Source organism: Myotis lucifugus, unplaced genomic scaffold (genome assembly GCF_000147115.1).
Source record: "Myotis lucifugus unplaced genomic scaffold, Myoluc2.0 scaffold_39, whole genome shotgun sequence".
Lineage (NCBI taxonomy): Eukaryota > Metazoa > Chordata > Mammalia > Chiroptera > Vespertilionidae > Myotis > Myotis lucifugus.
In genome coordinates this window covers 6,102,454-6,129,709 of record NW_005871087.1, presented here as the reverse complement: position 1 = coordinate 6,129,709, position 27,256 = coordinate 6,102,454, and the positions used below count along the sequence as shown (strand labels likewise).

The window sequence follows — 27,256 nt, the reverse complement described above, 5'->3', positions numbered from 1 at the left end:
AACATAAAAGTTTTATTTTACATTTCACTAAATAATTGTTGGATATCTTGAAAGTTCATTATTTGGTTATGAGATCATATCTTGGAAATTATTCTTTAGTTATGATTCAGTGTCAGTCCTAACATTTTTAGTGGTCCCATCTAGAACTTCCTGGTTCCAGAAAATGAGGAACAGGTACAATATGTAACAAGTGCTTCCTGCCATCTTTGTTTCCATTTCCTCAGAGTCTACCTCCCCCCCCAAATGTCACAATTTCAGTTGATAAGTACTCTATTTGTTCCTCTTATAAGCTTATTTGTATTTTAGCAAAAGATTCCAGAAGGTTGAAAAATTGTAAAGACCCAAGTGTAGGGGTTCTCAGGTTAGAGACTCTACTGAAATTTGGTTTTAAATTGTGCGTATCTTTTCAAATATACAATTTTCTAGGCAACAGTACAGATTCTCAAATCCCCAAAAGGTTAAGAACCACTGCTAATAAAAGAATTTAAATGATCAAGAAGTAAAATTAATTCATCAGAATCACTTTGGAGAGATGGGCTCCATCCATCTTGGGGTTTGGAGTGAGGAAGTCTGGGTTCAAGTCTGCATTCTGCCAACCCCTCACTTTGTCACCTCAGGCAAGTTACTTCTCTGAGCTATAGTTTCTTTCTCTATAAAGTGAGGATAAAACTAGTGCCTACTTCATTGGGCTGTTGTGAAGATTAAGTGTGTTTGTAGAGACATTGTCATGTAGCTGACACACAGTATATTCTCAATAAATAGTAGCTGCTCCTATTATCACTATTACTGTTATTCGCATTATAAAATACACTGTGAATACTAACTAATAAGGCAAATTATTCTAATACTTCTTCCAGTTGTCTAATAAAACAGAGATGTGGTTAAATAACAATGATCAGTTTATCTTTGACCAAGTCAGAGCTAAATAGATTTGTTCTCTAGAATGATTTGATTTTCTTCAACTATAGGATATCTAATCTAATGACATGAAATAACTTTGGGTTTTAAAGATTCACTGTCCTTCCAAGAGTTTCCTAAATTTCCTAAACAGCTGGGTCTTCGTTCAGCAAGTGAAATATACAAGGATTTATATTCAGCTATGTCCAAGAGAACAGCTATTGTGTTGAAAATGTGGTGCCTTCTCCAATGGCTATTAATGGAACTTACCAGGTATTATAGTACATCTACAGCACAGATTGCCATAATTTTCAGGAACAATGTCCAATGCCATGCAATAATGTTCACCAGACATTAAGCAAAAAAAGTCAGTACACAAAATTATGTGAGGTCTGATCCCATTTCTGTACAATGATGGCACAGAAAAATGCCTGGAAGGAAATACATCATTTCAAAGGTAGTGACAAAGGGTAGGTGGAGAATTGATGTTTGAGTTTCTACAATGAGCATTTATTCCTTCTGTGATCAGAATAATAATAAAAGGTATTAAAAATAAATGGTTAATAATGGAAAACTTGTCAGCAGTGTGATAACCTGGATAAGGTCCTAAAAGGCAAGGAGCCAAGTTCCAAGGCCAAGACTCAAGCATATTGAAGTGATAACCTCAGACAAGTTACATCCCTCTTTTAAACCAAATATTACTCTTTGGAATTGAGAAGGTTTCAATAAATTATCTCGATGTTTCTTTCTAGTCGGACACTCTAAAATTCCAGATGTGTGGCCACATGTGGCAGAAAATGGTTTTGTTTTTCAAGCTAGTCCACAAATAGTAAATGGCACTGGAATGGCATCCTTTTCTTTTCAATATTTCCTGTCTGGTTGATTTTTTTTCCAGAATAATAAGGATGTTATTCATTTGATAATTTAAAAATAAAAGGAAAAAATCATTTGAAATGGGTAAAGGGTTCAACATAAATATGGGCTCACAAACAAACTTGAACAGTACCTTTAAAATGGGTGAGCATTTTATTTGTCCTAAATAATATCAATCAAAAAGATCACACAATTGATAACCAACATTCTGGAGTAAATAACTCAAGTCAAACAGAACCGACTCGTGGTATGAGAAGTAGATGGTTTTCTTAAGAAAATTCTCAGATGTGAAATCCTTCAAATGAAATAGAACAATCACTCGCACAGCTTTGGGGAGCAAGGTATTGCTGAGATTGTACCCTGGTCTAAACTCTTAAATACCAAGAAAATATCTACGTGATTAAAATTGTGTAATGGTAATAAGTAGCAAGCAAATTAGGTTGCTTGCAGCCTCAAATCCAAAACGAAAAAATACATGTTTTCAACTGCTACCTTTTGGCCTTGGGTCTAAAATGAATGCACCAACTCCCTCTTTCCAAGAGCCCTGCAAAGGAGAGAGGGGAGAAAACTCTTCTTTGCTGCCCAGATTCTTCCCCTGGAACCAGTGGGCTCTTGGGCTGCCAGTGAGCAGTTTCCTCGAGGTGCTTTTTAAAGGGCAATGAAAGGCTGCAGCAGTGACCCAGAAGCCTGGGAAAAATACCCAGTTTCTCAGGCTACCAGCCCCACCCCCTTCTGGGCAAGGCACCCAGCATGAGTGAAGCTAGTACCTAAAGCCGACCTGCTTCTGCGCATTCGCAAGAACAAATTTCCACCAACACCATGTAACCCCGCTCCTGTCACTGCTGTTGGGTTACACAACTTGGCTTCCCTCCTGGACAGAGTGAACACTCACCCCTGCTATTGACAAAGAGATTGCTTTGGCCTAATTAGTAAGGATATGGGCTGTTTTCTGTATCAAGGGCCAGTTAAGAGGGGAGGAAGGAGTATCTGAAACTTTAACAGAATGTTAAACGGATTAAGATTTCTACATAACTTGGTTAGCAGAAAACATGTTTGAAGCGGGGGAGGGCTCTCTTCACACCATCTCATTTCTAAGTTTGATGATAATCTTTAAAGACCCTGTGATATTATATTTTTAAAAGCATAGGCAATTAAGTTACTGCTACATGAAGCAAGTTTAGAAATAATATATGCGGCTTAGGCAACTTTCACTGTGATTAGAAATTGCTTCAAAAGTATACTTGATTTGGGCCTGGAGTCTCACGATAGCCAAACTACTTCCCAAGAATGAGATGCTGTCAGTGAGTATTGCCAACTATTCTCTAAGTATTAATGAAAAAAAAAACTACTTATTTAGGTCACATTATCACCACTTAGGCCACTGATGAAGTAATATGTTAAATACTATCCTTCATGAAAGAGTTATTGACCCTTCAAAAATGCCTTAAGAACTCCCTTAAGAAATAGTAGCATTAACTTGGTAAATATGGTGTATGTCAACACAAATACCCAGATAAAGATAAATTTAGGTCATTAAATTTTGACCCAAATAATCAATGGTGATGATGTAGTTTTTTCTTGTGTCACCTTAATGTTTTATTTAACTTAAGATGAATATTATTACTTTAACTTTATTTTAATTCGTATTTGCCCAATATATCTCTTTCCATCACAATTATGTTAAAACTAGAGGTCCCTCAGCCTGGCCTGTGCCCTCTCGCAGTCTGGGACCCCTTCCTCAGCCTGGCCTGTGCCCTCTCGCAGTCTGGGACCCCTCGGGGGATGACCACCTGCTGGCTTAGGCCTGCTCCCCGGGAGATTGGGCCTAAGCTGGCAATCAGACATCCCTCTGACAGCCCGGCAGCCCTCGGGGGATGTCCACTTGCCAGTGAGGAGCAGACCTAAGCTGCAGTCGGACATCCTTAGCACTGCTGAGGAGGCAGGAGAGGCTCCCACCACCACCGCTGTACTGGCAGCCATCAGCCTGGCTTTTGGCTGAGCAGAGCTCCCCCATGTGGGAGCGCACTGACCACCAGAGGGCAGCTTTTGCATTGAACATCTGCCCCCTGGTGGTCAGTGTGTGTCATAGTGACCAGTCATTCCCAGTCTTTCTGCTGCTAGGGTCAGTTTGCATATTACCCTTTTACTATATAGGATAGAGGCCCGGTGCACAGGTGGGGGCCGGCTGGTTTGCCCTGAAGGGTGTCCCAGATCAGGGTGGGGGTCCCGCTTGGGTGCCTGGCCAGCCTGGGTGAGGGGCTGATGGCTGTTTGCAGCTGGTCACACCCCCTTCAGGGTGGGGGTCCCCACTGGGGTGCCTGGCCAGCCTGGGTGAGGGGCTGATGGCTGTTTATAGCTGGTCACACCCCCTTCAGGGTGGGGGTCCCCACTGGGGGGCCTGGCCAGTCTGGGTGAGGGGCTGAGGGCCGTTTTCAGGCTGGCCAACAACTGAAGCTCCCAGCCTCTCCTTTTTTTCTTTTTTTTTTTAATTCTGGGATTTATTTACCTTCTATAATTGAAACTTTGTTGTCGTCACTGGAGCTGAGAGCTGGCTCCTACTTGCTCCAGCTCTGAGTATCTGGGGTTTGTTTAGCTTCTATAATTGAAACTTTGTTGCTTTTGGAGCTCAGAGCCAGGCCACGGCAGGCAGGGAACCTTGGCTTCCTCCATCACTGGAGCAAGCAAGCCTCCTGCTCACTTCAGCTGTGTGGCTGCTGACCGCCATCTTTGTTGGCGGTTAATTTGCATATCACCCTGATTAGCCAATGGGAAGTGTAGCAAAGGTATGGTCAATTACCCTTTTTGTCTTTTATTAGATAGGATATTTAGGTGTGATGCTTGTAAATAGTATACAGCTAGAGCTTGTATTTTTATGTAATCTGGCAATCTTTGTCTTCAAACTAGAGAGTTCAGTTTTGTTTTTCCCCTTTTTTTCCTGCTAACTATTAAATTGATTGAATTTGCTTTATTCCCTTCCCTTGGCTTGGAAGTCATTCCATTTCTATGGAAGTTATCCCTAAATTTGTGTACCAACCAAAATCTAAAGAAAATCATTATCTTGATTCTTTTCTAGAATAATACAAAGACTGTGAAGACAATTACTTGCATTTCTTCCTCAGTCCATATTATTATGGGTACAGTAGTCAAGTTCTGTATTATTTCTAACAAGCACTCATCAACAATAGTCACTATTATTGTTGTTGATTTTACCAACAGTGCTTATTTACATTTCCCATTATGCTAATTTCTTACTCACCATTTTTCCCTACAACCTATGCCATTTTTCTTAGTTCAGTTCTCTTCTCATTCTAGTATATCCTTTAATACTTCTTTCAGCAAAGTTAATTAACCCAGTCTTACTTATCTGAATAAAATTTTACTTTGTCCTCAGTTTTAAAATTTAACCATACTTTAGCAGGTATAAAATTTTGGGATGACAATTTTGCTCAGCATTTTGAAAATCACAGAGGTTAGTTGGCTGTTTAATTGTGATCTCTTAGCAAGTAATGTTATCCCAGCCCCTTTATATTTGATTGGCTGCATTCTCAATAGGATGAGTCTCAGTGTGGATTTGATTTTAGTTATCCTGTCTGGAACTCAAAGTTTCCCTTTAGTTTGAATCTCCATGTCCTAGCTGTATGCTTGGTGATTTCATCAGCACCATTTCCAAGTTTAGTCATATTTTTCTGCTATATCTAGTTTGCTCTTTCTCTAGATGTAAATAAAATTCCACTCATTTTTTTGTCAAATTTATACTCACACATGGTTTTAAGTATCAAACAGTTGTATAAGATTTGTTATGAAAGACTAGTCTCCCATTTCCCCCTCCCATCTCTTCCTCTCTATAGATAGCCACTCTAAGCTTTTTTATTTATTTATAGGAAAGAAGACTACCTCCATGTTCATAATGAGATGACTGTATTACTTGGCCTTTCAGTTTTAGACAGTATCTGTTTACTCCTCACTACAGAGGATGAGAACCAGCTCATGTCTCTCCCTGCCCACCAAACATGTATACCCTTTAGCAAACATGAATTAGTTGCTTTAAGTGTTCCTCCTGTTCATTTTCTCTGTTCTCTCTTCCTGATATTTCTCTTATTAAAATGTTGGGCTGACTAAACTGATCCTTTATTTCTCCTGTTTTTATTTTTTCTCTCCTATTTGTCATTATCGTTTTCTCCTCCTTTCTGGGAGATTTTGTTAACTTTACCTTTTACTTTGTAGATTGACATGGTTAGACATAACTCAGGGTGCCCTCTGTTCAATACCTTTAGGTCTTTCTCTTGTACTGCTCAGATTTCCAAGAAAAGGCTTTTTCAAATGATTGCCTTGCAAAGTAAAACATCTGGATGCTAGGGTTCTGGAAACCCCATCGATGGGGGAGGCCTGGCAGTTTATATCCAGTAATGCACATTTACTTAATACACACACACACACACACACACACACACACACACATGAGTTTGCCAAGCTGACTACTACTACTAGTATTCTTTAAAAACAAAGCAGGCATCACCTCCTCTGGGAAGTTCTCCCCAGTAGACACCTCAACCGAACCATCTCAAAGAACCCAGGGTTTCCCCTCTCTCTTAGCAGATATCCCCCTGCCTCTGTAACTGCCTAGTTAGACATCCTCACTCAGAACCAGCTCTATGTGTTTTGGATTTCTGGGCTCTTGGCACAGTTACTAGCATATAATAGGTCAGACAGGTTCATGAGTTATTAATTAATTCCTGAGGGAGCCCAGGCAAGAGAGCTGCTTGTACATGCAAGAGCCACACAGGAGCTGGGAAAACACTTCAAATAAACCACAATGTCATGGGTCTGTGGCATCAACATTAGTCCTACCCCTGGTTGTGAAACTCCACCACAAAACAGGGCACCCCAGACAAGTTTTCCCCCTTAGATGTCTGGTTTTTCTTATCATATTCCTACATATAAGTCAGGGGAAGCATTCAATCTACTTCTTAGGAGTATAATTAAATATCTCTGTGAATAATTACCATTGTTTTTAAAACATGACCGTTTCAGATACATAAAAAAATAAAAATACATCATTACTAAGGAAAACTGAGGTATAAGGAAACCAGGCAAGAAATAGATACTGGATATAAGAATACATTCTACTAACTTATTTGGTGGGAAGTGTTGAAAAGCAACAAACTATGAACAGGTGTCTGAGCTGGTGCTGAGTGAGGTACTAGTAAGGAACAGAAAACAGTTTGGGTAACTTATTTTTATAACTACCTTATCTATGACAGGCACAATCTGTTAGAATCTGCACAAAGCTTCAAGTGAGCAAGGGGGCAACAAGCAAACAATCTGATGCAGACTGACATTTCAATGAATGAAATCAATGTTTTATAGTCATAAAATTTTAAAGTCTAGTAAGTCCAGCCTCCTCCTCAAGGTGTGGGTGCTGTCCATGTCCTCATAGAGGCCAAGAAATACTCCCAAAGCTGAAGCCCTGGCACTATTCCTGGGCCACAAAACTGACAAGTAGCTTCTATACTCTTCAGTCACAGTGTGACCCACACTGACTTTACCCAATATCAATATTGCTCCTAGTATTGATATCACAGAAGTCTACACACAAGACACAAGCTAGATGCTTTGCAAATACTATCTCTTTTGACCCTTTAGAACAACCCTGTAAGAAAGGTGTTCTAACCTCTGTTTAAAGGTGAAGGAACTGAGTCACGGAGAGTAGGGAATGTCATTAAGGACACACAGCCAATAAGTGGAGAGGAAGCAACAGGGTAGAGGACATGTAAATGAGGTATTTAAGGACATAGACTGCCTAGATTCCAATATCTGTTACATTACTTACTAGCTATGTGACCTTAAGAAATTGCTCAACCTCTCTGAACATACTATATACGGTTGTTTGTTATAAGGATTAAATGAATTAACGTGCAAAGCATTTGAACAGTCCCTGGTACCACATAAGTATTTGTTAAATATATAAAAGGATGAATCAAATCCAAGTTTATCTGGTTACAATGTATACACTCTTAACAAAGACTCTTCCACATTTTGATTTCTCAAGTGTTTGAAGTTAGCTACTACTTCTCTGAAGTGTCTCTCTTCCCCATAATCTCTTCTTTTCTCAATACTCCTTAACATTACCCAGTTGCCAAAATTCTTCCCATCCTTCTAGCTTCCTTCTCACTGAAAGAGTGGGACCCAAAATTGCTTCAACAATTCAGGAGACGACAGTAATCTCTTTAGATGTAAAACTTGTTCTTTCAATGCAGTTGTTACCATGCAGGGTGCCCAGGCCAGGGGCATCAGCATCACCTGGAAACTTGTTCAAGATGTAAATTCTCCAGCTCCAGCTCAGACCTCCTGAATCAGAAAATCTAGAGATGGGCCCAGCAATCTGTATTTATTTATTTATTTATTTGGTATTGTTTTATTGATTTCAGAGAGGAAGGGAGAGGGAGAGATAGAAACATCCATGATGAAAGAGAATCATCGATCAGCTGCCTCCTGCACGCCCCCCCCGCCCCCCCCCCCCCACTGGAGATCGAGCCCGCAACCTGGGCATGTGTTCTGGTTGGAAATCGAATCATGACCTCTTGGTTCATAGGTCGATGCTCAACCACTGAGCCATGCCAGCCGGGCGCAATCTGTATTTTAACAAGCCTTCCATGTGATAATGACACAGTTCAAGTTTGGGAACTATTGTTTTAATGGAACTGACGGCCACTGTGAGGGTTGAGGCACCGCATTGCTTACCAGCTCATACTAAATTGATGATTGGTGGTCTCCTAGGATTTGTACCCCCAATGTGTATCTAATGTAATACTGTGGTTTTAAATCCTCTTCTAGGCTTTCTTGATTTGAACTTACTGTTCCAGCCTCTCGAAAGCTAAGTCCACACTCTTTGTTTAGCATATTGGCTCTCCCTCCAGCTTTGTGACCCCTGAACATTTGATAGGCATGTCACTCATGCCTTTATGGTGGCACCTACAACATCCACATAGAGTTGGGGCATAAGGCCAGAGGCCCTTGGCAGTTCCTCCTCCACCAGCCTGATATTATTTAATGAAAACATGCTGTGCATATGTTTGTTCAACATGTGAAATTTCCTATTATCAGCCTGCAAATTTCCATCTTATCCAGGTGGACACCATGAGAGACTTGCTTTCCTTATGAGCAGAGCAGCTATTGGTATTCTTCTTACATTTCCATTTCTTCTACCTTTTTCCTACTCTTCCTTCTCCCCCATCCAGGAGAAAATGGCCTGGAAGCCAGGCAGACTAAAGGCGTAGCCCTGCTTAGACCAGTTCCTTTTACTTTTACACTAAGAAATTCTTAATCCCACTCTTTATCATAGGCAATTTTTAAACCACTTTTTGAAGAATTGGAAATTAAAAGCCAGAGAAGTAACTTTTTCTTAATATCATATCAGCCATATTTATATTAGTGGGGACACACATATTAATATTCAGGTCTGCCTATCATAATTCACCTGCCATGTTATATTATACTATTGTGGTTGTATGTGCTAGGACAATCAAGATGTTCAGATGATTTCTGAGACCCTGACCCTCTTAACTTACCCTTTAAACCAGAGAATACTAAACTTAGTTATTGATGGTCAAAACAACCCATATTCCAGCTACCAGAATGATAACATCTTGAAACATCTACAGGGATCTAGCACTTTGGTACCCTTCTAGAAGAATCCCCTAAAGTATGTAGACACATCTGGCCATAATGCATTTTGTCCTGAAGAATAATAGCCCCCACAAAGAAAAGTCAACTGTGCAAAAGGCTAGAACATAAAGCCAATTGTCTCCTAATGTTCTCTCTGCCAATCTTCATGAAGTCAAGTCCTGGACTTGTTTAAGGGTGATTCATCTGTCTATGGAAGGAGTGCCAAAACCAACTGTACAAAAGATTGCTTTCCTCACGTCCTTAATTCCTGAGGGCCTTGAAGTGACTTAACGTAATGTAAGCAATTATGTGCTTCCAGGCTTGGCAGACAGTTGAGTAATAGTGGAAGGGAACATTACTCAGGTCTTCTCACAGGCACATTTCAAAAGAGTCCACCCAAATTGATTGACAGAAGACTCAGTTTTACTTGGTGAAATAAGCAACACAGGCTCTGCTGAACTTCAAACAGCAGCTTTGCACTTTTGTGGCCTCTTTGCCAAATTTTTCTATCTTTCTTTGCAGACAAAATATGAGCTTTAACCGGTTTGGCTCGGCGGATAGAGCGTCAGCCTTCAAAATATGAGCTTGCCTATGATTCCCCACCTGCCTTATCTTATCATATACTATTTCCTTCCTGTTCTCAAATCTATTTCCTTCCTGTTCTCAATGTCAAGGGGCTGGCCAAACCCTCCTGATACGATGAGTATTATAATTGATAAATAAAGTAGACCAAAAGTCCAAATGATAAAATGCACAAATAAACACAATTTTGCCATTTTAAAATATAACAGAAAATATTAGCATCAATTTTATTTTAAGAACCTAGCATTTTCTTGAAAAAGTTATACGATATGTCAATTTTTAAAGTATTACGAGTGATATATTTATACATAGAGTATCAGGACTCAGAAACCAGAGACAATAAAAAAGTTTACTGTGTGCTTTATGTGATATTATACTAAAGTTGCCAATCAGAAGATACTCTTACATAGTATCTTTGATTTCCAAATGAATATTCTGATTTACTATTGAGTAGAAAATGAACAAGTCTTCAGAATATGTGCAGTACCCCTTCAAAAGCACAAAACTAACGCCAAAGCAACATGAGGGAATAACTTGAAGATTTAATCCTCAGTGAGTATGGACACAGGATAAGACCAGACATGATACTCTGGCTATCATACTCAGTTATTTCATAGCGGAAAATACTATCCAATCACAACTCTCTTTACCGCTAAGTCCTGTATCCGGCCTCACAATACTTCTCAAGTACATCAGCTGCCAAAACCTATGTGAGTTGGCACAAAACTATTTGCCATCCTAGTCTTTGTGAGAGATATACCAGAATCTGTAGTATTAACGTCTACTGTCAGGGTTAGGTTTCTTATGTGGAAAATAAAAAAGCTACCATAATCCAAATATGCAATACTTCCAGCAAGGATTCTGTCTCTGATACATCATTTTAAAAAAATATTCAGTTCTTTTATGCATCAGAAGACTGTTGCAAACAATGCATGCTATGCATAGGTAACTATGGAACTGGAGGTATAGGGAGATGTTCAAGCTCCAAACATTGACAGATGGGCACCGTTGATTCGACTGTGTGAACTCATATCAGATTGGTGCATGTTAAAACATTTCCTTTTCTTACTAATTTTAAAAGTGTGCATATGAAATCTGTCCAAGATGCTGTAGATAGAATGACTGCCTACAATGAACTGCACTTTTTAATTGAAAGAACATAACATCTATGATAAATCACAAAGGAAATCTACAATACTAACATGTGGTTTTTTCTATAGCTAATGTTCTAGAAACAAAATGTTCTATTTGGCATGGATCTCAAATGTGTCATGTTCTCATTAGTCTTGCGGGTAACAGTGCTACTTTATACAACTGTAGCCAGCATGCAACAGGAAGCAGGAGTCTGAAATACAAAGTTAGGATTTTTTTTTTCCAACAAGCAAAAAAAAAAAAATAAATAAAGCTAAAATACATTATGGCAAATATGAATATGAGTAACTACAACTTGATATTATTGAAATTAATGTTTTATTTGGTAAAATAAAAAACAATTTATAAAAAATCAAACCACAATATTGAGAAATTATAGCTTATTCCATTTAGAAATAAATGTAAGAAATTGTTATAAACTGCTACCACTTATAATATCTCCAATATCCTTTCTCATATTGCTCTCAAACTATATATACTTAATACATAGTCAACATATATTCAAATTATATATTCATATACACTCAAATTATGTAATTTGAACACACACGAACACACACACACACACTCAAGGGCTGTGTACTAGCAAACAGATTAGTTTTGGAACAAGAAAACAGGATAGTTAAAGACAAAGTGAGCAAAATCACATAATTTAACACTTCACCTGAGAGGGAACACTAGTTTTCTCACCTTTTATAGCATTACAATTCTCCCAAAACACAGCATTCTTAAAGAATATGGACACCATCATTTTTTAGAATTTTAATAAAACTAAAATTCTATATAGTTGACACTACTTATTTCAGAAGAAAATAAACATGTTCACTGTTCCTTAAAAAACATATTTGAAGTCATGTTTCATAAAATATCACTTAAAATAACTCACTGGCATCTAAGTAAACACGCCAGGAAGCAATCATTCCATCAGAACCAGAGGCCCCATACATCTGGGGGGAAATTCCTTCCGAAGGAGCCTGAGAGGACAGTTGGGAAGCTCAGAAAGGGCCCTTGGGTTGGCCCAGCTGCCGCGAGCCGGGCAAAGGCACTTTCAAAGACAAGTCATTGTCTGGCACAGATCCTGCCTGCGAGACTGAAAGCACTTCCCTGTAACCGTGCCTCATCCTGGCATTAGCACCCTCCTTCACAAAGCGCCTGGGTTTCACCCCCGAGGACTAGTTCTTTCCCACACGTGGTGAAATCTGACTCGGCAAGGTCTCCGCACACAGACCCGCGCTTGAAGAGTGACATGGTTTTCTTTCCTTCTACAGGGTGTTTAGTATCTTCAGGAGGATTAATGCCACACACTTAGACAAGAACACCTTTGAAAGTTACATTATCTGCATTTCTTCAACGCTCATTCAGCTTTCCGGATTTGGAAAAGTAAATGTTTCATGTTAATGTATTCTCTTAATGGTTACCATCTTCGATCAGAGGCTGAAACAAGATATTGAAATGAAAATTTTTCTTTTCCAAATCTGCAAAGCTAAGTGATTATTGAAGAAATGTAAATGATTAAGCTTCAAAATAATTTTTTTGTAAGTGTGTAGCATTGATGCTTGTGAAAATATAAAATCTTAAAACTGCAGCGTCACTTTTTTGGGACAGCCTGTATCTCCCATAACCTGGGGAATTTCTTTTCAAGGACTCTGAAACCGGTAAGCATGTCCTTTGGCCAGCCTACAGTTTTATTTGTTTGTTTTGTTTTCTCCTGGTTTAAGATGATCTTTTCTTTAAAGCTGTCTTTTTTTAAGATTGCGAGATGTTCTCTGACAGAGCACTGTTTTCTGAAATTGTAACTGAAATAATTTTAACATTCAGATGTGCTATTTTGACATTTTATTTGTTCAGGAATCTGACTTGGAGAATATAATAACCTCATGATCGTGGGTTAGAGCAAGGTCTTAGAGAGAATGAAGGCAGTGTAGCAAAGAGATGATGGGGCAGAGGAAGCAGGTAGATGATTTGGCCATGCCTCCTATTTCAATGGCTTGCTCTCTAGTTGATCCTATACCAATCGCTAGTGGGGTCAGCTCCACTGTTCCAGCTAAAAGCAGCCTGTACCTCGTGAGAACCAAACACAAGTGCAAAGAAAAACAGTGATCCTCAGGTGTAAATGGGGGTTACACCTAAGCTGCATGGTCATATGCCAATGACAAGAAAGGCTAACATAGTAGATGCTGCTGGTGCCTTCGCCCTCTCCCCATGGGCTCCACTTCAGTGCCCCCAGCTTGTCTTCCAACTGACCAAAACTGCATTCCTTTGCCTGGAGGTGTGCTCTTGGCTGCCCAAGTGGTGGTCCTGAAATGTCAGGAAATCAGTGGCCTCTGGAGGCAGTCCTCACCTAATCCCTGGCAGGTGAATAAATATACACTCACTTGCCTCTTGGGTGGGGTCACTATGAGGCACATGCTCCCCATTGTCTCCCAGAATTCCCCAATGTGACTAAGATCCAGGTGCCCACAGTGGTAACTGGTTTGATAACATTCCCTTTTGGGCTGCTGTTCCTGCCCTGGCTCCCTTTCCCACTCGTCTATTGGTGTTTTCTTCACTCCCTCCCTAAAATTACTTGCATTTAAATTTTCACCTCAGGGTCGGCTTCTGGGGAACCCAATGTCTAATGATAAGTCTTCTGAAGGAATACTGTGCTGGCAGGCACTGGATCCTCAGGTTCCTCTGATGTAAGGGTTCTCTGGGTCCACAGTATCCCTTTCTCAGAGGGGCTGATGTTCTCATTTTCAAGGCCTGAGCACAGAATCATTAGGTCCCTCCGAGTCCCACTTCTCTCAGACCATCAGAAACATAACTTCTGGTATATTTCTTTCTCTTCCATTGACTGAAGAAGCAAAACCACATCTTTTGCTCAAAAATGGCAGGAAATGTAACATAATGCCTATTAGTCTCAAATGCCACTAAAGTCAAACTTTTGCTAGAACTCATATAAGGAATAGCCTTGGCTCCAAGAAGGGGGTCTTACTCTAGTGCTGGAAAGAGACAAAAGTGAGGAGGAATGGCCGCCTTGGTTCAAATGAAACTTGAACGAATCACCAGTGGGGACTTAAAACCATAAAATAACAAAAATAAAAGTTGTTTCAAAATACTGCTTAGATAAAGAGAAATGAATTGTAACCCCCCCCTCAGGGTGATGTTAAAACACTCATGTTCCATGTAATGGAAATTCTGAGACACTAAAACTTAAAAACAAAACACAAAAGTCCACAAAAAAGCTAAGAGTTGTGAAAGATGTCACAGCAGCAATGTGTCCGAGAGGCTCTCACATGAGCAAAAGGAACATTTGAAAACTGATGTAGCTTGACCCTTTCCAAATAGTCTCAGAATGTCGTCCTGCAGAAACTTGAACCCAACATCTAAGGAAGTCCTTGTGGTCGTGCAAGTTGAGAAGTCAGACCACCTACCTTGGGGGTCTATTTACAGTAAGCCATTCTTAAGAACCTTTCTTTACAAATCCTCAGAAGCCACTCTTCTCAGATCATAGATTTTTGTTGGGTTTCATCTTTGCAGAGAACATCCTCTCAGGGGCCCTGATTTCTTGCCAACTTAGTTGAGGAGATGGGAATATCTTCTACCTCAGTTCTTACGTGTGGATAGTTGTGGTTTTTTTTTTTAATTTTTTTAAAAGGGAAAAGAACAGCATTGCTTTTCTGTTGGACAACCTATTCCCTTATTTATAATGCAGGACAGCAGGGCCTTGTAAGTGTATATTCTGGTTCATCTGAGGACACACGGTTGTTCATTTTAAAATTAGATTCATCCTAATTAAATGAAGACAGCCTACAGCAGAAAAGCATTACTCAGCACCTAATGCTGGACTCTGCGCTTCTAGACTCCACTGAACTTGTTTAACACACAGTCCCTGCCCTCTTGGAACTTCAAATCTAGCAAAGATATATCCATTTCATTGACAAATATGAGGCTTGGTCAGTGAATGGTGAAGAATATATATAATAAATGACTAACCATGTAACCTTTGGACAAGATGGTGAAGGAAACGTCACTGAAGTGGCATGTTTCAGTCAAGCAGAAGCAGAGAGAATTTGGATCTCAATCCTAATTAATTACAGGAGGATATCTGGAGCTCCTTGAATGAAGGATATTGGGATGCTGGGTTGAAACAGAAGCAAAGGAAAATATCTACTGGATTTTAAAGGACAGAAGTTTGAATTTGGACGGCTGAAGAACAAGGGAGGGGAGTAGATGCTATAAAAAAAGAAGTAAGGTAGGCAGCTTAAGCCCCACATTCAATATAAGTGAGAGAGCTAAGTTTGCATTCAAGAGGCCAGAATCCTGGGCAGTTAACTGAACATCTATTATTCTCATTTTCTATAAGCCCTGAGGGTTGGCTACAACACACTTGGCCAATCACTGCTCCTTGAGAAGACTTTTAAATAGGACATTACCGGTGTTTTTACTGTGGGTTACCCTGAGCCCCAGAGACCCTAGTGATGAGCCAGTAACAAGTTGGGGATTATTAAGAGAATTATTTCTCATCTATTATTGAATACTAGAAGCCCAGTGCACAAATTCTTGCATGAGCAGGGGCAATCGGGGGCGGGGCTGGCCGAGGGGAGGGGCCGTGGGCAGTTGGCTGGCCGGCCCTGCCCTCCTGGTTGAACTCCCAGTAGAACTCCTGGTTGAGGGGACAATTTGAATATTAGCCTTTTATTATATAGGATTAAGAATTAGCTAAATTCTGTACCTGAGAGGCATATGTCAGGATTCATTTCTTAATATTGCAAATGTTAATTTTCAAAATATTGCAAACTATTTTACAAAAATAGACTTGTAGAGTTGAAGACAGCCCTACCTAGGCTAATATAAAGGCACACAAATATTTTTTCTTTTATGTGTCCTCAAAATAATACTTATCATTGGTTAGTCTTATTTCTTGATAATCCAAAAGGCATGTGCCCTTTGCACTTCCTTACTTCTTAGAATAAGACATTTTAGTAATAATTAAATGGTAAGGTTTTCAGAAAGATAAAATGTGGATAGTTAGAAGGAAGAAGTTTCTTTGTTCTTTTCACTTACCTCACATTTATAATTCATGCCCCTCTTAAATTTCCTTCATGGGAGCTACTTCTATAGACCTGGTTGAATATTTGATAAAGCATGTTGATAATTTGGGAAGGGAAACAAACAAAAACATCCTTTTTGACTAAAAAAGGGAGGGTTTCCCATTGTAGTAAGCAATGATAAGTAGGGTAAATATGAGAAAAACTGGTATTTTTAGTCAAGACATTATGTAATGAGTCATTTATTTAAACAGTCTAAAGCTCTGTAAAATGATTCCAGGAAAATGGCTTCAATATCTCTCTGTCAACACACCAAGACTCAGCTCTCGCCTCTGCTCCCTAACAACTCTACTTTAAATTTTATTTCCCTTCAAAATAAATGAGCACATTAATGATGTGCCAGGGTCAATCACAAACTCCCAATACTACGTGTATATTAGGGCCAACACTGATCTACCAAAAAAAATCAAAATGATGGTCAAAGACTAAAAGGAAAAGCCAGGGCTAGCAAGATTGAAGACGGCCCCCTAAGAGTGAGAAGGAAATCAGGAAACAGAATTAGGTCAGATAGGAGGGTGGTACTGCACCAAAAAATAGAACTGGATTACCTCATTACTATAAAGATATTTCCATCCCTTGCCTTAAAAAACAACAAGTCAGTGATGTGATGAAATCTACATAAGAATTAAAAAACAGAGTAGCACAGTGTGGCCAACATAGTTCATCAAACAATCCTTGCTCCCCATTCTATAGTATAGAGAAAGCAACTGCTCAGGAGGGACCATCTTACTCACTCTGCTTTATTTTTGTGGGGGCATGTGATTCCTTCTCATCAGTGGAATTTGAGCAAAATGAGTTTGTGTCACTTCCAAGCCAAGGTAGTTAGGAAGCCAGTGAGCTTCTCCACTCTCACTCCCCTCTCAGTGGTCTGATGCAATGAACACATGACCTTGGAAGCCATGAGCTAGAGATGGAGGAGCCCAAGACCAAAGGAATCGAGACTAACCCTGAACCACTGTGGAGCACAGGCAACAATCAGCAGAAACAGCAATTTTCAACTTCACATGAGTAAAAAATAAACTTCTAGTCGTGAGCTACTGTGCATTTTTAATTTTTATTTCAATGTATAGTGTGTTTTTTAACCAATATATGTGGCAAAAAAGGAAGTGTTGCAATTACTTGAAATAATGCATTTAAGTTATTTTTGCATGAATTTGTTGGAATTATAGATTTTTAAGGCTAAAGTTGGGTTGTCCCAATTACTAGCACCTACAAATGGCTATTGAACACTTGAAAGGTGGATAGTTGAAGTTAAGTTATGCTGCAAATATAAAATACACACCTGATAGTTAAGATTTAATCCAAAAAATAAAATATCTCATTAATAGTTTTCTATTGATTACATATTAATATTTTGAATATATTGGGGGAGATAAAATATTTTAATTATACTCACTGGTTGCTTTTTACTTATTTAAAATGTGGCTACTAGAAGATTTTAAACTATATATGTGGTTCGCAGTACATTTCTATTGGCCTCCTGCTGGGCTAGCAGGGGTTACTAAAGTGCAACCCACCATCTGCTTTTTTGTAAATAAAGTTTTATTGGTTCACAGCCATGCAGGTCTGTTTACATAGTATCTATGGCTGTTTTTGTACTACAACAACAGAGTTGAGTATCCTCAACAAAGACTGAAAAGCTGAAAATATTTATTTTATATCCTATTTTTAGAAAATGTTTGCCAACTCCTAGGCTAAGGATTACTTTGAGATTATCTAACTTATAAACTCCTATCATTTTATGACTAAGGAAATGAAAACTCAGATAAGTCAAGAAACTTGTCCAAAATATTTTTATCGTTAAGTAGGTAGTATTTACATATCACTCTCATTCATTCATTCCCTCATATTCTCCACCATCTCTAATTTTGATCATTAAAGAAATAAAATTCCTATCCGTTTGAAAATCAACGAAATACTAAATAATCTCAACATCACAATGTTAATTCAATGTAGTCATGTAGAGTATATTTCCATCTGACACAGAAACTGTAGGCATGTACATACAATAGCAGAGAACCCTTGAGTAATATTCAGCTACAAATAGGCTGTGAGATGGTCTTTAAGCTTCACTTGAAAACATTTTAAAGAGGATCTATCATGCAATCTTCTTTCAAATTAAACTTGAAATCTCCCTAAGTGCAGATCTGGCTTGCTAAGAAGATTCATTATTAGAATTAGATTAGAAAAAATTTGCCACATCTTGGAGAAAGTAAAATATGCTCCCTAAGTGCAGACCTTGCTTGCTAAGATTATTAGGGTTAAATTAGAAAAATTCTGCCCCATCTTGGAGAAAGTGAAATCTGTTCCCAAAGACTTTACAACAACATGTAACTGCTTCAGTTCCAGCAGCCATCACCTCTCAATGGATTATTCTAAGAGTCTCATCATTTCCAGTTTCTCTCCCACACAAGATCTGTCCCAAAGAACTCTTCTAAAATAAAAATCTGATTTCCTGAACACTCGGTCTCTTCATGCTATCAAGACAAAGCCCATCTTCCTTATTGTGGTCTGGAAAGTCTTCATCATGGGACTCCTACCAGGTCTAATACCCTCATTTACTGTCCTTTTCACATCAGTCAGACACTCGGGCTCCTTGCAATTCTTGGGGTCCTTGCTATTCCCAGACACTTCATACTTTAACCGTACTTTGTACATTTATATATGGTGTTCTTACTGCCTAGAACTCTCCCCATTCCCAACTATTGGTTCTCACTGCACATTGTACTTACTCCATCATAGAACTTATCAATATTGTAATTGCTTGTTAAAGTATTAATTCTACCACCAGTAGAAATAGCTAATGTTTGGGAATACTTAACTGTGGGTCAAGTGCTACATGATTTCATTTACCCTTCACATTTTATAGATGAGGGAACTGAGCACATACAATAAAGCCAGGTGAAGTCAGAATAGGAACCCACACATTCCCACTCCACAGTCCTGGTCCTTAACTCTACACCCAGTGGTTTTCAATGGGGGTGAATTTGTTTCCTATGAGACATTTAGCAGTATCTGGAGACATTTTTGAATGTTGCAACTGGAGTGTGGGGCAGCAACTGGCATCTACTGGGTAGAGGCCAGCGATGATGCTAAACATCCTACACAACACAGGACAGCCCTCCACTGCAAATAATTATTTGGCTCAAATGCCAATATTTCAGAGGCTGAGAAACACCGTCCTACACTAAATCAATTCCTGTACATTGTCCCAGGATACCAGGGCACCTACCCTAGAGCTTGGCATCCAGTAGATGCCTGATGCACATATGATGCATGGATGGATAGATAAATGATAAATGGATGGATGAATTGAAGGATGGGAAGAAGGTTGGAGAGAGCAATAGATGGATAGACAAACTTCAGAAGAAAAAAAAGGTTTGAAGGCTCAGTTTTTGTGGCAACTTCAATAAAGATAAATCTGATCACATATTTTAATTAACAGTAAATGAATGCATATAGAGTACATTCTAAATACTGCCTTCACCTTAGCAACACCTTACATTTACAAACCTATAGAACATGAGATCAAATTAAAAAGCCAATTTAAGTTTTTTTTCCAAGAGGCCTCAGAGGGACAAGATATTTTTCAAATCCCTTACAGGATAAATTGAGATGTTCATCACCTGCATAGACCATCAACAGTTAAATTGTTTTTAAAAAGGCTTTTTTTAGATAAGGTTCTCCTGGTTTCTTTTTAAAAAATAAAAGACAAATAATACAAGACTATATACAATCTGCTATTTTCCCCTATTGTAGCTACCATTCAAATATAAGCACATTATTCTAGATCTCCAGATGGTGGAAGTAGAGTAGAAATTACAGTGAAGCTTAGGTGAAATTCAAAAAAGTAAATAAAAACACATATAACAGAAATTAACCATTTTCTGGCTTATGTAAATGAATACCTCTTAACATCAAAAATAAAGTCAAGAAAAGATATGTTTTATGATTATAATATACTAGAGGCCTGGTGCATGAATTTGTGCACAGGCCCGCCCCAATCTGGCCCACCCCCTGGTGGAACTCCCAGTTGATGGGACAATTTGCATATCAGCCTTTTATTATATAGGAGATTAAAAGTAACCACAATTTAGCATTATTTTTACATCGTCCCCAAAACACTTCAACAATGGCAGCATTAATCAGTGTTGTATACAAATTGACAGGTTGTTGTTGTTTTTTGTGGAAAAAGCAAAAAATCTTCTGCTTTGGGACTAGAAACTGCCCCTTTGAGTTATCACTTATTCTGAAAGGTAGTCAGAGGTGAAAACAAATGAGACTAGTTTTTAAAGTGTAACACTATAGACTGTTCCTCACAACCTCTTGTATTAAACTTTAGCTTTACACACACAGAGAGAGAGACCCACACATGTACATGCATGCACACACACACAAAGTTTTTTTTTAACTTTTTAATTTTTATTTATTTATTTAATCTTCACCCAAGGATGTGTTTTCATGAGAGAGAGAGAGAGAGAGAGAGAGAGAGAGAGAGAGAGATTTGAGAGAAAGAGGAGGGAAGATGGGAAGAGAGACACACACTGTGTTTTCATGAGAGAGAGAGAGAGAGAGAGAGAGAGAGAGAGAGAGAGATTTGAGAGAAAGAGGAGGGAAGATGGGAAGAGAGACACACACTGAGAAACATCAATGTGAGAGATACGCCAATCGGTTGCCTCCTATACGAGCCCCAAGTGAGGACTGAACTTGCAACCTGTTGGTGTACAGGACAATGCTCCAACCAACTGAGCCACCTGGCTAGGGCCACAAATAAATATTTTGCTACCTACTTTCCATCTTGGATATTTATAACACACACTAGAATAAAAATAGGATCTGAAAACTCCCACACTATGTACTAAACTCGGGATTTCTCAAATATAATTGGCCACAGGGTATCATAAGTAAATAGTAAAATAAGTAAAAAGTAAAATAAAATGAGGATCTGCCACAATACTCAGGATTATAAAGGACTAAAAGTGATGACAACCTTTGTGGCATGGGACACCAGCGTGACTATGGAATTTTCCCTGAGATTTGGAAGCTGGACATGGGAACCACAGCCAAAGCCCAGAGACACGCAGTGCCTTTTTCACTCTGTGAGAACATGGCACACACCTGTCACAGAGGCAGATTCTGCATGTATGGACGTGCAAGTAGGCGAGACTTTTAAGCTTGTGGAAGAGAAATATGAAAAACTGACCCAAACCCAGGAACGGCATGATTGTTATCGACATTTTTTTTTGAGCACCCATTCTGTGCAACCATTATTGAAATCTGGGAAAACAGTATTCTAAGAGAAACAAAAAGAGAGGAAATGTATATTTGAGCCATCCTGAGAATTACAGAACAATATCTGCCACAAGAATCAGCATACTCAATGGGTTCCTGAATGTCCTAACCATACATTATGCCACTAAAACCATGACTATCTTTTCATTCTTCTCATCTCAAACATTCCTGAGCCACCAGAGGAGTCACACAAGTATGTTTCCCAAATTAAGAAGGCATACCTGCAGTTAATGTGCATTCCTTTGTCCAAGCTTTTACTTTAATCAGCTTATCACTCATGACTTTCTGAATAAATCTCTAAATTCTTGATCACAAAAGAGGAGCCATAATCCTTAAAGGCTGTCTTTGGGATGAGGAAGTTGAATGAATAACTTAATTCAGATCAATCCTTTCCTAACTGCTATGTGTGCCCCATCTGAGCAAGTACATACATGTATATGTAATTATAAATACTGTTATATTATTATAATGTTATAGGCACATTCCATATTATTAGCATATATATCATAATATACATATGATTGTATATATTATATGTGTCTCTCTGTACAGTGTAAAGGCTATACTATGCTTCCTGGGACAGAGAGTCAAGGTTCTGGGTCCTAATTCCAGACTCTCCGGAGTTGCCATTTGGAAAAATTATCCAAATTCACAATGGAGCTCAGTTTCTTGGTCAATAAAAATAGTGCTGCACAAGAGCTGCCAGTCCATAAAGTCTCCAAAGTCCCTTGAAATTAGGGCAGTATGGACAAACCAACATTAGCATTGGACCTAGATCACTATTCTAGCCGTCAGTTGGCCAGATTCCTTAGAGGAGGGTATGGAAATACACTACTTGTGACTCAGTGATTTGGATAGTCTCCCTCCCCCCGTACTTACTTAAATGTCACTTGACTAATAAGTTAGGGAACTTAAAGTGGAGAGTGAATATCCTTAATCAGAGACTTAGTGGCCTAAACATATTTAATCCCCACACCATGTGGATACCAAGAGAATCTTGGGCAAATCCCACTGCAATTTACACTAATACACATGGGCTACTGAAAGTATAAACAATCACTTCCTCAGACCAAAATAACTTTCTTTCATCTAGGGGGCCATATAAGAGATCCCAATAAGCAGATCCATTCTATCACAGTGTAGACCGTTTCAGAATCTCTTTGTATTAATACATGCACATTGTCTCAAAGGTCACTGGGCTCGATGCTGAGCTACAAAATGACTAGCAAGGCCAGGCACATAGTAGGTACACAGATTTGTGTAGGCTGAATGAGGAATCAAATCAAAATGACTTTAAGTAAAGCAAGGAGTTAACTTGCCACCCATTACTCAACCACCTCAGACACTAGACTAAGCCCTTGAAGCAAAATAGCTGGGATATGATGCAATCTAGGCAGCAAACATTCATTTGGGGCAAAATCAAGTTAGAAGATGACACTTAATTTCAAAATCAGAAGAGAAAGATAGGCACCACCCTTTCTCCTCCTAGATTGATTCTTTGAACAAGTGTTTCCCTGGGTCATGTGTGAAACACTTTGCTAGGTGCCGGGAGTCAAGGATGAATAACCCATAGCCCCTCATCACAATGTCCGTGGGAAGACAGAAATGGACACTAAAAACAAGCTGCTGTACAGGAAGACAGGAGCTAGACAGAGTAAAACACGAAGCACCAAGGCCATCTGTTCAGAGAGGTTGTGGTTATAGTGTCATTTTCAAGTACCTGGCTGTCCTGTCCTCTCAGATTGCTTTAGTGAAAAGCTTGGCCGTGACACTGGATATTTGAGAAAGTCAGCCTAAAGAACATGTCAACCATTCATTCCTCTAGGTTTTCTGAGCTCTATTTCTGCCTTGGGGACAATCTTCAGGATCTCCACTGCTGGACCATGGTTTAGCTTATCTCCAAAGATAAACTCCCACTGGGTTACTTTACATCATTCTGCTTTCTGCATATTTTTTCTCTCTAGGGTTGGTGAAAAACGTGATCATATAAAATCTTTACTTCATTTTCTGGAGAACTGAAGTTCAAGTATTGGCCATTATATGATTTGGTATTTCATAGGAGTATATACTAGTAGTCAGGCACTAGAGTAAGCACTCTGCCAATGTTATCTGAGATATCCTTATAACTTTAATGGGTACTCCAGTTCTCTTTTTTTTTTCTCTCTGAACTTGGCCACTGAGAAGCTCAGAGCTAAATTAAATACTCAAAAGCAATAAGCACTTAATATTTCAGTTTATCTTTTGTCCCCTACCATTTTTACCAGTTTCATCATTTTGTAGACCTTTTACATTTACTCAGACACGTTTCTGAGAGTCGATACTCTATAAAGAAAAACAAATTTCCATAAGCATTTATTGTAACTTCCTTTTAATCTCAATTGTCAAAAAAGTTCGCACGACTAGCTAATTTGAAGATAACCCCTTGGGTACCACAGCTCAGTCAACTTGCAAACTCAGGTAATGCAATATTTCCCATAATCATCTGGTTCAAAATCTTCTTATGGAAGTGGGAAAAGGGGGCCAAGGGAGAGGGTACAGAGTAACCACCAGGTTATTTTCAATCTACTTCCATGGGCTATTTCTATCTCATGTGGGATCCTGACAGTCTCATCTGCCCTTTCCCCAACCACCACTTTTGCAGATCAACTAGAGATACTGTTAGAACCTGCTGAGTGAGAAGGCATAGCTATCACCCAGTGATGTCTATTTCCTGGAATTTAACTCTTAGCACTGTCAATACCTCTGGAATGCATAAAAATTCTGCTGCAACCCAGCATGTTGAAGGTCAAAGTCTTCAGGGACCTAGGTAAGGCAAACTGTTGCTGAGGAATTCCATGTACTCAAGGCAAATGCCCCCAAGAAAAACTCTCAGAAATAACTCTGTATCATCACTAACCTAAATGGGGCTAGCTTTCATCTTAAAAGAGAGAGAGAGAGCCGAAACCGGTTTGGCTCAGTGGATAGAGCGTCGGCCTGTGGACTGAAGGGTCCCAGGTTTGATTCCGGTCAAGGGCATGTACCTTGGTTGTGGGCACATCCCCAGTGGGAGGTATGCAGGAGGCAGCTGATCGATGTTTCTCTCTCATCGATGTTTCTAACTCTCTATCTCTCTCCCTTCCTCTCTGTGGAAAATTAATAAAAGAGAGAGAGAGATAAACAAAGATTGACCCATATATACATGGCACACACATATACAGGCACAGATCTTGGCCTACCCAATTGGTACCCATTTAGGATGCTTAGTCAGGTATTTTGGTGAACACAATGTTTGGGCACAACTATTCCTTTATTCAACAAAGATTTATTCAGCACCTACTGTGTGCCAAACATGGTTCAAGATGTTGGAGGATCAAGAGTGAATGAAGCAGTCAAGATACTTTTTCTCATGGACTGTATTCTAGACACAGGAGATAGGTAATCAATAAAATGAACCAATTGAAATGAACAATTCAGATTGCAAATAAAACCAAGGATGGGCGGGGGGGAACAAAAACCAGTGTCTCAGAAGGAATGAGGGATGGCCTTTACTCAAGTGGTCAGGGAAAGGCTTTTTAAGGTGACACATAATCTTACACTAGAATGACAAAAAGGAGCTAAACAAACCAACCACCTTTACTCTGATTTCCATCACAAAGATGAGCTTACTAAAGAAATGTGCAATCCCATGTGTGGCTCCACACACCTGTGCTTCAAATAATTGCACCCCCCCCCACCCAAATACACAGAACAAAACAAAACAAAACAGAAAAGGAAAGGAATCCACAACTTTCTTAAGGAAATGTTAAGAAATAACCTTTTCTCAAAGATATAGATTAAAATTTATTTTAATAGCAGAATTTACTACAAAGAATTTCTAGGGGAGAAATGGAATGTTTATTACTCTTGGAAAGTCAGTTATTTTATAAAACAAATATTTCAATGTCAATAAAATTATGCCTTTGAATTGTAATGCCAACAGGAATTGCTTCATAAAATACAGTTCTGTGGCTAGATTCAGTATCATTTGCTTCCACTTGCTGGAAAAGAAAAGCAAATCGTATTTACTAGCAGATGGTCCTCCTTCTAATATATAACAAAACTTTGAAATTCATGAAAATAGAATTCTGATAGTATGTATTTAACAATCACAAATAATAAATGGTTGTTCACCAATGCCTTCCCATACAATACCCCAAATAAATCACTTAGTATTGAATTTCTGTTAGAGTCAATTAAAACACTTAGCCAAAACTAAAAACATCCATTACTCAAAAATACTTTTCATCAAAACACCGTTTTTTAAGAGAAAAATGTTTCCTAGTCCCTGACTTGTTTCAGAATAAGAGAGGTAAACAAGTGAATGAGGGAGCAGTCACGGTGAATAGTCAGAATGAATCATGGAATATTTTGACTAAAAGGCAAGTTTTACTTTGTAATCCAATGCATGCTATATATTTTTACAATATAAATAAGGATACTCAACTAATAGAAGGCAAAGTAATGTAAAGATATTGCCCAAGGTCTACATTACCCAATACACCTGTTCCTGCTGTGCTTTAGGTGTTTGAACTTCAAAACAGGTCTTTAAAACAATCTCACTAGCACCTGAGACCAGTAACCTGCTAAGAGGTAGGCTGTTTCAATGTCTGTTTGTTTACTGATTAGGGGGTCCTGTTTGAATCTTCATGAATCCTAAATCTGTGCGGAGTGGGGGGAGAATGAAGAATCTGAACTTATCTGTGCAGATAAATTCTTTTCTTTGACTCACTTTACAAATTGTTATGCTTCTAGACCCTTCACGGTTTCCCACTTGGGGAAAATTAGACATTTAAAATTAATAACTAAAAACTCACCCCATGCTCCCTCTCCCTAACAAATCAGAGGCTTAAGACTTAGCACTAATAATAACCCTCCAATGGTCATTGGGAAATCCTTTTCCAAAGTGACCACAGCAGCTAAGAAGGACAAAATCCACGAGTAAAAAAAATACTCCCCCCAAATGAGTCCTCCTCTGGGGGGGGGGCGCGAGGGGGGGCACACAGCTGGCACAACTCCTGGTATCAGAACCCACTTCGGGCCACTCAGACAGAGATGCTGCGCCAAGAGAAGCGAGGCAAAGAAGTGCGACTCGGGAGCCTGGCGAGATCGCCGCGGACTCGCAGAGGAGGCGGGGAGACGCCAAGTAGCCAGGCACCGGTGACAGCGCACGCCAATATTCAGGATCCTTCTCCTTTCCAAACCCGGCAGTTCCCGGGCAGGAGCAAAAGGGGGGATGGGGGACCCACAGTCCCTTTAAACCGCACCCCCTCTCCCCCGTGTCTGCCAACCTTTTCCGAATTCCCGTGTCACAGAACTTCCTCATCATGGAAACTTCCACTCGGTTCGGCGCCGAGGATGCCAAACTCCATTTCACAAGGAGCCTGTCAACAGCCGGGTTGGGGTTTGAGACACGGAGCCGCTGCGATGGGAGCGGGCACCCAGCTCTGCCACGGCCCACGCCGTGGCTCCGGGAGCCCGCTGCGCGCTGCCCCGGCGCCAGAGGGCACATCCTCCCAGCCCCGGGGCGCAGAAACCCCGCGGAGGCAGGTAACAGGGCGGCTCACCGACACCCCCACCCACCCACGCCCCGCCCGCGCGCGCTCAGCTGGCCGGCCGCACCCCTTCAGTGTCCCGCGACACCCCGGTCACCATCCTGCCCACCCTTCTGGACATTTGGAACTGTCGCC

The 27,256-nt window shown here is 39.7% G+C and overlaps 1 protein-coding gene across 3 annotated transcripts in view; it reads right to left on the bottom strand.

Annotated features, from left to right (window-relative positions):
• THRB (thyroid hormone receptor beta) overlaps nucleotides 1-27,256 on the bottom strand; it is a 276,686-nt gene that overhangs the window by 248,497 nt on the left and 933 nt on the right. The window contains exon 1 of one of the 3 annotated variants that reach the window (XM_023752964.1): nucleotides 26,858-26,963. The exons of 1 other annotated variant lie outside the window; for it this stretch is intronic. The gene's annotated coding sequence lies outside the window, so the exon portion shown is untranslated. Of the gene's footprint in view, nucleotides 1-26,857; nucleotides 26,964-27,256 lie in introns of those variants that run through there. One more of the 3 variants, XM_014454832.2, reaches the window with a different exon arrangement.